The 11,934-nt window shown below is 40.8% G+C and overlaps 1 non-coding gene across 1 annotated transcript; it reads left to right on the forward strand.

Moving 5' to 3' along the window:
- The first annotated feature begins 10,078 nt into the window (after positions 1-10,078).
- LOC127108683 (small nucleolar RNA R71) lies at positions 10,079-10,185 on the forward strand. The gene has a single exon (XR_007796206.1). It is a non-coding gene; the product is annotated as a small nucleolar RNA R71 (small nucleolar RNA).
- Positions 10,186-11,934: the final 1,749 nt, after the last annotated feature.

Below are 11,934 nucleotides of genomic sequence, written 5' to 3' on the forward strand. Positions count from 1 at the left end.
GGTTTTTGATCGTCACAAGAGATCTGCACCAAAGGTTTCAACCGTCATAAGAGGTAAATATTCTATCACTGATCATGACCATTCGTAAGGATCTCTAAAGGAGAAATTTTAATTTCCGTTGTGCTTTGGGTCGCAATTCTCCTTCACTAATACCTTCCCTTCGCATAACCAACTCCCGATCCCATCTCTCTTTGGTCACGAGACCATGTCTTTTCCCGGTTTATTTCGAGCGTTTCCTTTCCCTCTTTTGGGATAAATAATGCACGGTGGCGGCTCTGTTTGTTTTGTTTTTCCCGCCAGTTATTTTTCGCGGATGCGACACATGGTGCCCGCCACAAGGGTAAATTGTGGCGCCCAAGTGGAGATAGTGGGAGACGTGGCAGTTGAGGGAAGTTGAGCTATGACACGCCATGGCTGGACCCATGGCGCCAGCCACAGTGGGAGCCACAAGTGCAAAATGCTTAATTTTAGTCTTTTTAGCTCATTTTCACTCTTTTTCTCGATCGGGGCTCTGATTAGACTGAAAACCTAAAAACAAAGAGAAACATAGTAATAACATAACAAAATAATATTAAAACAACTAAAATGCATGCAAAATCAGAGTCAAAAATACGGTGAATTTCAGTGTCATCAAATTCTCCCACACTTAAACCCTTGCTTGTCCTCAAGCAAGACACTAAAAAGTTCATAGAAGAAAAACTGGTGTCAACGAGTGATTCGGGTTAGAAAGGTTTCTAAGTTCAAGTCAGGATGCAGTGATAGGTACTAACTGAGCGAACTAAGGGTATCATGATGACACTTATCCGCAAACACGGACATAAACTCCATTCCTATATTAACCAACCCATATTATCCCACAATACCTAGGTCTGCCTCTTCATCTCTTTTTGTGTCCTTTTCATTCAAGCGGAATCACATTAAGCCCGTTATTCGTACATGCTTCATAGCAGAGTGACTTGTTAGTGATTATGATCCAAACATGGGGTTCCTGGCGCATAAATTTGTGTAAACCCTTTTATTTGACCCAACTACAGTTGTGGGGGATCGGATCGTAATCCTCCCTACCGAGTTCAGCGCCAGATACCTCTGAACCACCTAACAGCGGGTGAGTTTTTCTTTTTCTTTTTCTTTTGTAGCAGATTTTTACAACCTTTTTGGTTTAAATGACTTTGTGAGGGTCACCTATATCGGAGTTTCCTTTTTGCTTTCTTTTATTTATTTCACTGGATCATTCACTTATGTTCATCGGTCCCCTACGTAGAGGATGTGTAGGCCAGAGCTGACTGCTGGAATAAACTGCTGAGGACTTATACTGAAATGATGATTAAGGCCATGGTATATGGGGTTTCGGGAGTGATTCCTATACTCATGAATTCTATGGTGCTAAAACAATAATGATGTTTCAAAAAGTTCTCCCAAGTCACCGCATCCTTACTCAAACTCGTCTTAAAACCCAAAAACTTTCAGAATAACACCATTTTCTTTTGCAAAAAAAATTTGGTGGGGCTAAAGGAATGGGGAGATTAGACTGTACTAAAGATACACTATACTGGTGACTCGTCAGACTCATGCATTATCTAAAACACTCAAACTAAAAGCAAAATGAAATAAAGTAAACAACTAAAAACCAATAAAAATAAACAATCTAACTGAAAATAGCAAAGAAAAATAGAAAGCGATAAAATCTCCTCCCACACTTAAATCGAACATTGTCCCCAATGTTTCGAAATAAGATAAGGGGAGAGGAACCTGACATCCTACTGCTGACCACTGGTGCCTTCGCCATCCTGAGGTGGACGACGAGATCGGCTGCAACGACAGTCTCTCTAATCCATCCTGGACTGTAAGGAGTCCTGAGTAGTCCTCACCTCTCGAAGGTTGCCTAAAATGGAACCCTGAGTGGCTTCTATCAGTGCAGTATGTTGATGGTGGTAGTGCTGCTGACGGGCTTGCTCGTGTGTGATCGTAAGCAGGGACAGTATAACAGTCTCATAGGATATATCTGTCCTCCGCTGCGATTCTTGCATGAAGCTCATGTTGCCCGCCAGTTGTTACTGAATGGTAGAGAGTAGGTCATCACTCCTTTTCTCTCTAGCCATGTGGTCGCGTCACATCTCCTCTGTAATATAAAATCCAAGAGCAGAACCTGCAAAAGAAGAAGGTGGTGCGGTGTGTGGTGGTGAAGGGTGATGGGGGGACACATGAGGTACGAGAGATCGCTCTCTCCGATCATATTCTTCATCAGTGTCGTGTCCCTCCTCATCAGGAACATTAGGAGGAAGTGGACCCAAAACAGGTGGAGCATCTAAAACATAGGTCCAATTCCTTTCATTACGTACATCAGTACGCCTAGTGCACGGTAAGACAATAGATGGGATAGCTATACCATGAACCATAAGCACATACCATCCTTCTCTCCTCAATCGGCATAATTTCATATCTCTTAGAAATTTTAGGTTGATTGTGCGAGGAGCTAAGGGATCTAAAGTAGTTATCTCATTGTTCAGGTTAAGAGCCCGAGCAATAGACGTAATGAGTCCTCCAAAAACAATAGGTCCCGCTTTATTAAGAGTTAAAGCCATATGCGCGAGCATAAATGAGACCGAATTAATTCTTCTATTTGTGAGGCTTCCTTGCAAAAATAGAAGCTCTCGAGCATTGACCTTGTTTGGATTCTCCCGGCCAAAAATAGTACATGCCAACAGATATCTAAAAACTTTGATGGCCGGGTTATGGATGGTCGAGGCATGAATTCCTTCAAAAGAATTTATTGAAGTGTTAGACAATCTCTGCCAGAAGGAAAACACCTCGACCGACCAATCTGAATCCAAAGGGGCCTCACAAATAGCTCCTTCCCCATGAGGAACTCCTAACAGGCCTGCTAGTTCGTCGGTACTGAATTCATACTCAACAACAAACATTCTAAATCGGACAGTACCAGTTGTGCTAGCAGTGTTAGGATTGACAATATAAATTAAAGAACTTAAAAACTCGATTGTCAATCGCTCAAAGGTAGGTTCTTTGTTTGAAAAGATAGTGTGCAAGCCTAAATTATCTAATAAATAAAAAATGCTATGGTAGATACCCAAAGTGTAAAGACAATTATCATCCACATACCTTGTCGGGAGAATTTCCCGATTTTGCAACCTTTCGATAATCTTCCTCTGCCTATCTCCTGGTTTCCCTTATCGGAGAATAAATCTATTGAACTCCATTATTTAGCTCTTGCAATGCGATGAAGAAGATGAAGATGGGTTTGTAAAAAGGCGGGATTTTTATGAAATTTGATGGATGAAAATGAAAATGGAAGTTGGAAAAATGACTTGTATGGTGTGAAGATGAGAAATGTGGGAGCTTTTGTGGGGTTCAAAGGTGTTTTTGTAAGGTGGAAAAATGGGTTTTGGAGGTTTGAAGGTATGAAAATGGTAAAAAAATGTGAGTCAACCCCGAGCTTATACAGACGCTGCGGCGGGCGCCACAACATCTATGGCGGGCGCCACAAGGCTAAATTCGGCTGGGCCGGATTTTGGTCATTTGGCATGGGCTTCTCGTTCTCTTTTCGGTAGGGGGGTCCGGATAGTGTTTGCATTGTATTTTCCTAGTGACATAAGACTTGCATAATTTTATAAAAATAAAATTTAAATATTAGACTAATAAATAAATAAATAAATAATATAATTAGACTATAATAAAAATATAAATATAATAAACACACATAAAATATAGATATATAGATATGGAAATATTAATGTGCTGACATAGTTAAGAAAATATCCCAAATGCAATGATATAAAATAAGTTAGGTAAATGCGAAAAATATAAGCATAAATGAGACAAAATCAAATGAGATGGTAAAATCAAATAGTAGGGGGTTCGTCTGCCTGACTAGATCCACGAAGCATGGCTATCTCCTGGAGAAGCTCTGCAATCTCCTGGTATAAACAGTCAGCCTTGGTAGCATGTGTAAGGTCGAATACTCCCATCTGTAAGGTAAGGTCAGCCACCTCCTGCAAAAAGCCTGGCAATCTCTCTACGACACTCTACAATCTGGATGCGCATGTCTGGGATCTGCAAAGATAAATTGTTAGAGAATACAGTGATCCTGGGTGAAGGCGGTGTAGGGATATACTCAGCAACAGGTGGGGACTAGGCTCCTCGATAGTCTCTCCCTGACCCTCCAAAGCATAACTCCAATTAGCCGGGTCATGAACACTGGTCATCATCGGATCAGGCAATGTAAAGTAATGTATCGCTTCGTTATCAATCAGCAGTCTGAACTGTCTCGGATTGAAGGAGGATCTCCTCATCAATCCTCTGGTCAAGCAAAAATCGATATCCATAGTAGTGTACCCACAGTAGGTCCTGAGATGTATCAGTTTACGGGATAGTCCTAAGGCGATGGAAATCTGTGTGATGATCCCTCCTATATGAATGACTCCTTCGGACGATCTGGCAACACTGCTAAGGCCACACAACAGAAAGTTCCTACATGCCACTGGGCGAGACTGGGATGCACAGAACAATAAGAATATCTCCTTCTCACTCAGCAACGTCTCAACATCTGGTCTTCCAAGGAAGGAGTGTGCCACTATCATCTAGAAGTACCTAAAAGCAGGGTTGTGTATAGCCTGGGACAACTGAGTAGAAGGATCCTGACTCCCTCCACCTGAGATATCACTCCAGAACTTTTCCACTTCCTTACCCAGAAAGTATCCCATCAGCGTCTCAGGGATAGCGTCGGGGGTGGTCTGGAAGCCTAATAGGTCATCGAACTCCTTCTGGCTGAAAGAGTACTAAATGCCAAATAGCCTGAAAGCAGCATACCCATCTGGTCCAGAGTAAGGATCATAATCAAATGAACTGAGGAACTACAATGCCAAGTTCCTGTAGGTGTTGCTCAGGTCGCCAACGAACTCGTCCCAATGGAGTTGGTGGCTCAGAAATCGGATGCTTGGCTCAATGCCTAGGGCTTCCATGCAATGCTGATCTGGGTAGCGCGTAGGGGCCATAGGGCGCTGGTGGAGAGATATGTAATGCTCTCTCTGGGAGTTATCCCTGAAAGCTACGTGCATATCGTCGAAGTCCTGCATCCTATAAAAGTTAGGAAAAGGGATCCTGAAAACACAAACATTGCAAATATTTAGTCCTGGTGAAAATATGAAAAAAATAAAAATAAGATAAAGTAAATAAATGCAAAAAGGTAAAATAAGATAAGAAAACCGTGGGTTTCCTCCCAAGCAGCGCTTGTTTAACGTCATTAGCTTGACGATCGGAATTCATACACCTGTAGTAGGAATCAGTGGATCTATCAGAGTGTGGCTTGAGTAGTCTGTTGGAATGTCTCCTCCTTCGTAGAGCTTCAGTCTTTGTCCATTTACAATGAGTGGACTACAGGTTTCGTTCTTGATTTCTACAGCTCCGGATCTCAGAATCTTAGATACTTTGAAAGGGCCAGTCCATCTTGAGCGCAGCTTCCCAGGGAAAAGTCGTAACCTAGAGTTGAACAGGAGAACAGGGTCTCCTATATTGAAATCTTTCTTCACTATTCTTTTGTCTTGCAAAGCTTTTGTTCTCTCTTTGTATATTTTGGCATTCTCGTAGGCAGATTGCCCGAGTTCTTCTAGTTTGTGAATGTCAAGGATACGCTTTTCACCAGCGGTCAGGTAATCTAAATTCAAAGTTTTAATGGCCCAATAGGCCTTATGCTCTAATTTGAAAGGTAAGTGACAGGATTTTCCATAGACTAGTTGGTAGGGAGTAGTTCCTATAGGGGTTTGAAAGCGGTTCTATAGGCCCATAATGCTTCTTGAAGCTTCTGAGACCAGTCTCTTCTAGATATTGAAACTGTTTTTTCTAGAGTTTGTTTTATCTCCCTATTAGATACTTATACTTGGCCACTAGTCTGTGGATGGTATGGTGTTTCTACTATATGCCTAACTCCATATTTTCTTAAAATTTTATCAAATATTCTCGATATGAAGTGTGATCCTCCACCGCTTATGACTAAACGGGGTGTTCCAAATCTAGGGAATATGTAGTTTTTAAATAACTTAATCACTACCCTAGTATCGTTTGTGGGTGCAACTATAGCTTCAATCCACTTATACACGTAGTCCACAGCTACTAAGATATACTTGTTTCCTAAGGATGGTGGGAAAGGTCCCATGAAATCTATACCACATACGTCGAAGAGTTCTACTTCCTGAATGTTTCTTAGAGGCATTTCGTCACGCCTTGAAATATTTCCCGTGTGTTGGCATCTATCACATTTGATAATGCAAGCATGGACATCACGCCACATGGTAGACCAGAATAGGCCAGCTTGAAGAATCTTGGCGTATGTCTTAGAGGTGCTCGCATGTCCACCATATGGTGCAGAGTGACAGTGCTCAATTATACTTTTTACCTCCTCTTATGTAACGCAACGACGAAAAATGCCATCTTTACCCCTTTTGAAAAGGAGCGGTTCGTCCCAATAAAAGTTTCTCACATCGTTGAAGAACTTCTTCTTGCGGTGGTAGTCAAGATCAGGGGGTACGATATCAGCAGCTAGGTAATTAACAAAGTCTGCATACCATGGTACGTTACTTACAGCTAAGGATTTTTGGAAGTGCTCATGAGGGCCTAGGCTATCATCTTCAATGGTTTCTAGTCTAGCTATCAGTCTATCATATGAAAAATCATCATTTATGGGTACTAAGTCTGGTATTAGGTGTTCTAGCCTAGAAAGGTGATCAACTACTACATTTTCAGTTCCTTTTTTATCTCTTATATCTAAATCAAACTCTTGTAGTAACAGAATCCATCAGAGTAACCTGGGCTTGGCATCTTTTTTACTTAATAGGTAACGAATGGCAGCATGATCGGTGTAAACTATAATTTTGGCTCCTACTAGATAAGATCTAAATTTGTCTATAGCAAAAACTACAGCTAGTAATTCCTTTTCAGTAGTTGTGTAGTTAAGTTGGGCAGCGTCTAGGGTTCTACTGGCATAATAAATCGCATGTAATTTTTTATCTTTCCTTTATCCTAGAACGGCTCCAACGGCATAATCACTAGCGTCACACATTATCTCAAAAGGTTCTGACCAATCAAGGGGTTTCATAATGGGTGTTGATATTAACGCTTGCTTTAAAAGATTAAATGCTTCATTACATTTTCCATCGAAAATGAATTCAGCATCTTTCATTAAAAGGTCAATTAAAGGTTTAGTTATTTTGGAGAAGTCCTTAATAAAACTCCGGTAGAATCCAGCATGTCCAAGAAAACTTCGGACTTCTCTGATGGTTTTGGGTGGTTTTAGGTTCTCTATAACTTCTATCTTAGCTCTATCTACCTCTATACCTTTTTCAGAAACTATATGTCCTAAAACAATCCCTTCGGTCACCATGAAATGACACTTTTCCCAATTTAGCATGAGGTTCACCTCCACGCATCTCTCCAGGATTTTCTCAAGGTTAGCAAGACAATTGTGGAAATCAAATCCGCAAACCGAGAAATCATCCATAAATACTTCTATGATACCATCTAGGTAATCTGCAAAGATTGACATCATGCAGCGTTGGAAAGTAGTTGGGGCGTTACAGAGGCTGAATGGCATTCGTCTGTAGGCAAAAGTTCCATAAGGGCATCTAAAGGTAGTTTTTTCTTGATCTTCGGGTGGATAGGTATTTGGAAGAATCCTGAGTATCCATCTAGATAGCAGAAGTAAGAGTTTCTGGCTAGACGCTCCAACATCTGGTCTATAAATGGTAAAGGGAAATGATCCTTCCTGGTTGCTTTATTTAATTTTCTGTAGTCTATGCACATCCGCCATCCTCCTTCCATCCGTTTTGCTACATGTTCGCCTTTATCGTTTTGTACGACTGTGATGCCTCCCTTTTTAGGTACTACATGCACAGGGCTCACCCACTTACTATCCGAGATCTGATAGATTATGCCTGCCTCAAGTAACTTAAGAACTTCTTTTTTAACAACATCACTCATTATAGGGTTTATTCTTCTCTGATGTTCTCTAGAGGGTTTTGAATCTTCTTCGAGCGAAATCCGATGCATACATACGGATGGGCTTATACCTTTCAGGTCAGAGATATTATATCCTAAGGCTGAGGGATATCTTCGTAAAACATCTAAAAGTTGGTCCGTTTCCTCTTGGCTCAAGGTAGCACTGACTATAACTGGACGGTTCATCTCTTCGTCGACGAACTCATATCTCAGGTTCTTGGGCAGTTCCTTAAGTTCTAAGGTTGGTTTCTTAGGGCATGGCATAGGATCTGGGTTAAGGGATAAACATTCGTAAAGGTTATCATTGATGTAGGGTTTCCTAAAGTCATCATCTTCCAGTATGAGAGTTGATGGCAACTTAATTATTTTTATGATTTCTTCTTGTTCTAATTCCCTAACGCATTCATCAATGATAACTATGGCATAACATGTGTCTCCCATCACAGGTGCCATAAGAAATTTCGAAAGTATAAATTCTATTTTCTCGTCACTTACCTCAAAGGTCAACTTTCCTCTCTTGACATCTCTTATGGCTCCTGCAATTGATAAGAACGGTCTACCTAGAAGGATTGGTATATCATTGTCCTCTTTGATGTCCATGACAACAAAATCAGTAGGGATAAATAATTGACCTATCCTAACAGGGACATCTTCTAGAATGCCTATCGGATACTTAACAGATCTATCGACCAACTGAAGTGACATCTTAGTAGGTTGTAATTCTCCTAAGTTTAACCTCTCACAAACTGCTAAAGGCATTAAGCTCACACTAGCTCCTAAGTCTAGAAAAGCTTTTGCGATGACATGACTACCCAAAAGACAAGGAATGGAGAAATTTCCAGGATCTTTATCCTTTTTGGCTAACTTATTCTCGGAAATAGAATTGCATTCCAAGGGTTTCGGATCGTCGAGTCTACGTTTGTTGGTAAGGATGTATTTGAGAAACTTGGCATAAGAAGGTATTTGGGTGATGGCTTCTGTGAAAGGGATTTCTACGTGATGTTTTTCTATAACCTTAATAAATTTCTGATACTGGTTATTGATCTGGGTTTGTTTGAGTCTTTGTGGATATGGTATCGGTGGTTTATATGGCAGGGGTGGTACATAAGTTTTATCTTTAGGTTCTTCTCCTTTTTCTTGACCTTCCTGTTTTTCAGATTCCTCTGGTTCCTTTACTTTGTCTGTGGGTTCGGTATATTCATTAGAAGTTTTGGGTTCACTCAATCTTGGGTTTGGTGGGTCATCATAAGCGTTCCCACTTCGTAGGGTAATGGCATTGGCTTTTCCTCTCGGATTTTGTTGAGGTTGTCCATGGAATTGTCCTCCAGGTGTGGTTTGGGGGGCTTGGTTTAAAGCTACCTGAGAGATCTGGGTTTCAAGCATCTTGGTATGAGTAACTATTTGGTCAACCTTGGTTCCTAACTGGGTAATCAGTTCGTTAACGTGAATGTTCTGGTTCATTAACTCTTTATTTTGTTGAGTTTGAGCAGTGATAAAAATTTCCATAATTTTCTCAAGGCTCGGCTTTGGTGGCACAGGTTGCATAGGTTGATTTGATCTTGGGGCTTGGTAACCTGGTCTCGGAGGTGCATTATTTTGGATAGGGTTATTGTTCTTATAGGAGAAGTTCGGGTGATTCCTCCATCTAGAGTTATAGGTATTAGAATATGGGTTCCCTTGGGTGCAGTTCACTTGCTCAGAGTGGGTTTCATTTAATAGACTACATTCTGCATATTGGTGTCCTTTGGTTCCACATATCTCACAATCCGACGAAACTGCAGTTGCGGTATTCGGGTTTATGCACATATGCTCGACCTTAAGGGCTAATGCGTCCATTTTAGCTTGCATCATGTCTATAGAGCTTAATTCATGTACTCCTCCTTGGACTTCCTTCTTCTCAACTATCGCTCGTTCGACTCCCCACGATTGATGGTTTTGAGCCATATCTTCAATGAGGGCACTAGCTTCAGGATAAGGTTTGTTCATCAGCGCACCGCCTGCGGCATCGTCGATGGTCATCTTAGTGTTATAGTGAAGTCCATTATATAAGGTCTGAATGATTAACCAATTTTCTAAACCATGATGTGGGCATGCTCTTAACAGCTCTTTATATCTCTCCCAAGCTTCGAACAGCGATTCTCCTTGGTTCTGGGTAAATCTAGTTATATGGTTTCGAAGAACGGCAGTCTTACTTGGGGGAAAGTATCTAGCAAGGAATACTCTTCTAAGGTTATCCCAAGTCGTAATGGAATTGGATGGAAGGGAATCTAACCATGATAGGACTTTATCTCTGAGGGAGTAAGGGAATAATCTTAAACGGACTGCCTCAGGAGAAGCTCCATTGGTTTTAAAAGTGTCTGCTAATTGGAGAAATATTTTTAAATGTTGGTTTGGGTTCTCAGTAGCAAGACCTGCGAATTGTCTCGGTTGCACTAGTTGCAACAGGGAGGGTTTAAGTTCGAAATTATTAGTTGGGATGGTTGGGTTTACTATACTAGAACTAGGTTCTTCGTTGGATGGTTGGGAGAAATCCTTAAGAGGTTTTTGGTTTTGACCTTCGGCCATAGCTCTCCTAATTCTATGGAAAAATAAACGTGCGCGAGCGTAACGTTCAGGTTCCGCCAGAGGGTATACTAAGCTTCCGGTGCTGCCAGTTCTTCGCATTGACCGGCGGGTAGTAGCCTAAGTCTAAACGATATAACAACAGGGTACAAAATTTGACGAAATTGCTCCCCGGCAACGGCGCCAAAAACATGATGCGTGCTTTTCCCAAGTATATGAACGTGTCAGAGTAATATAAAAGATTGTCGAATCCACAAAGACCAAGTGTCAATCTATCGTTATCTATTGTTATGGTGTTTATCTAAGGTAAACGAAATAGGGGTTTTAAGAGTGTGCAATGAAAAGTAAAGTATTAAATAAAGTTCAATTAATAAACACAGGCTCGAATGTAATTCACATAATCAATTAATAATCAAAGTACTTGCTAATAGAATTACTTATGGGCAGTGTTTCCTACTTTGAAAAGAACTAATTTAATAGGAACTATCGCTTTCGCGTATTCAGAACCGAGTTGTACACCCTAATCAAACCCTCTTATTGTCACTTATAAAAAGGCGCGCATTGCGTTAGAGTAGTAAACCTATTTTTAAGAAATATAGTATCTTGACTAAGTTGAAAAGTATTTTAACCTGGATTTCTTAACCAAAAGAGGTTCTCACGAACCAGACTCTAAACTTATAAACGCGTCCGAAAATAGTTTTAAAATCACTTTTCTTCGTAAGTTAAAAACTCCTAATGAACTAAACAAAGCGCTTTCGCTGTTTTTGAAATAGTTAAAAACAATTAAGTTTAAAAGGACGTTGTGATGGAGAATTGCCATCCAAGGCGCAGCGGAATATAAAAATTTCTCCTTTAATGATCCTTACGAATGAGCATGATCAGTGATAGAATCGTTACCTCTTGTGGAGATTCAAACCTTTGGTGCAGATCTCTGACAATGATCAACCTTTGATACAGATCCACGGGGCGATCACGAACGTTGAACGATGACAACGTCTCTACTCAGTCCACACGAACGGATTCCTTCAATCGCAGTGCTAGCTGTTTGTGAGTGAAGGCTTTGAGTGAGAGAGAGAGATACGAAATTCCAGCTCTTCAGTTGTGTTGTTTGGAGTGTGAATGCTTCTATCCAAGGGGTTCTATTTATAGAACCACTTGTGTGGGCTTCAAGCCAAAAAGCCCACTTAAGTGCATTTTGGCCCATATCTCAGAATATGCCAAAATCACTTAAGTATTTGGTACTTTACCATATTTCGTATTCTTCTTAAGTACACCGTACCTTACGATGTTCCTTAATTATTCTATCTCTCATCAATCCGTCCTTTGTGTGTGACCCTATAGGTTTTCGCGGCGTTGGCAATTATATTA

The sequence above is a fragment of the Lathyrus oleraceus genome, chromosome 7 (assembly GCF_024323335.1).
Source record: "Lathyrus oleraceus cultivar Zhongwan6 chromosome 7, CAAS_Psat_ZW6_1.0, whole genome shotgun sequence".
In the NCBI taxonomy this organism is placed as follows: domain Eukaryota; kingdom Viridiplantae; phylum Streptophyta; class Magnoliopsida; order Fabales; family Fabaceae; genus Lathyrus; species Lathyrus oleraceus.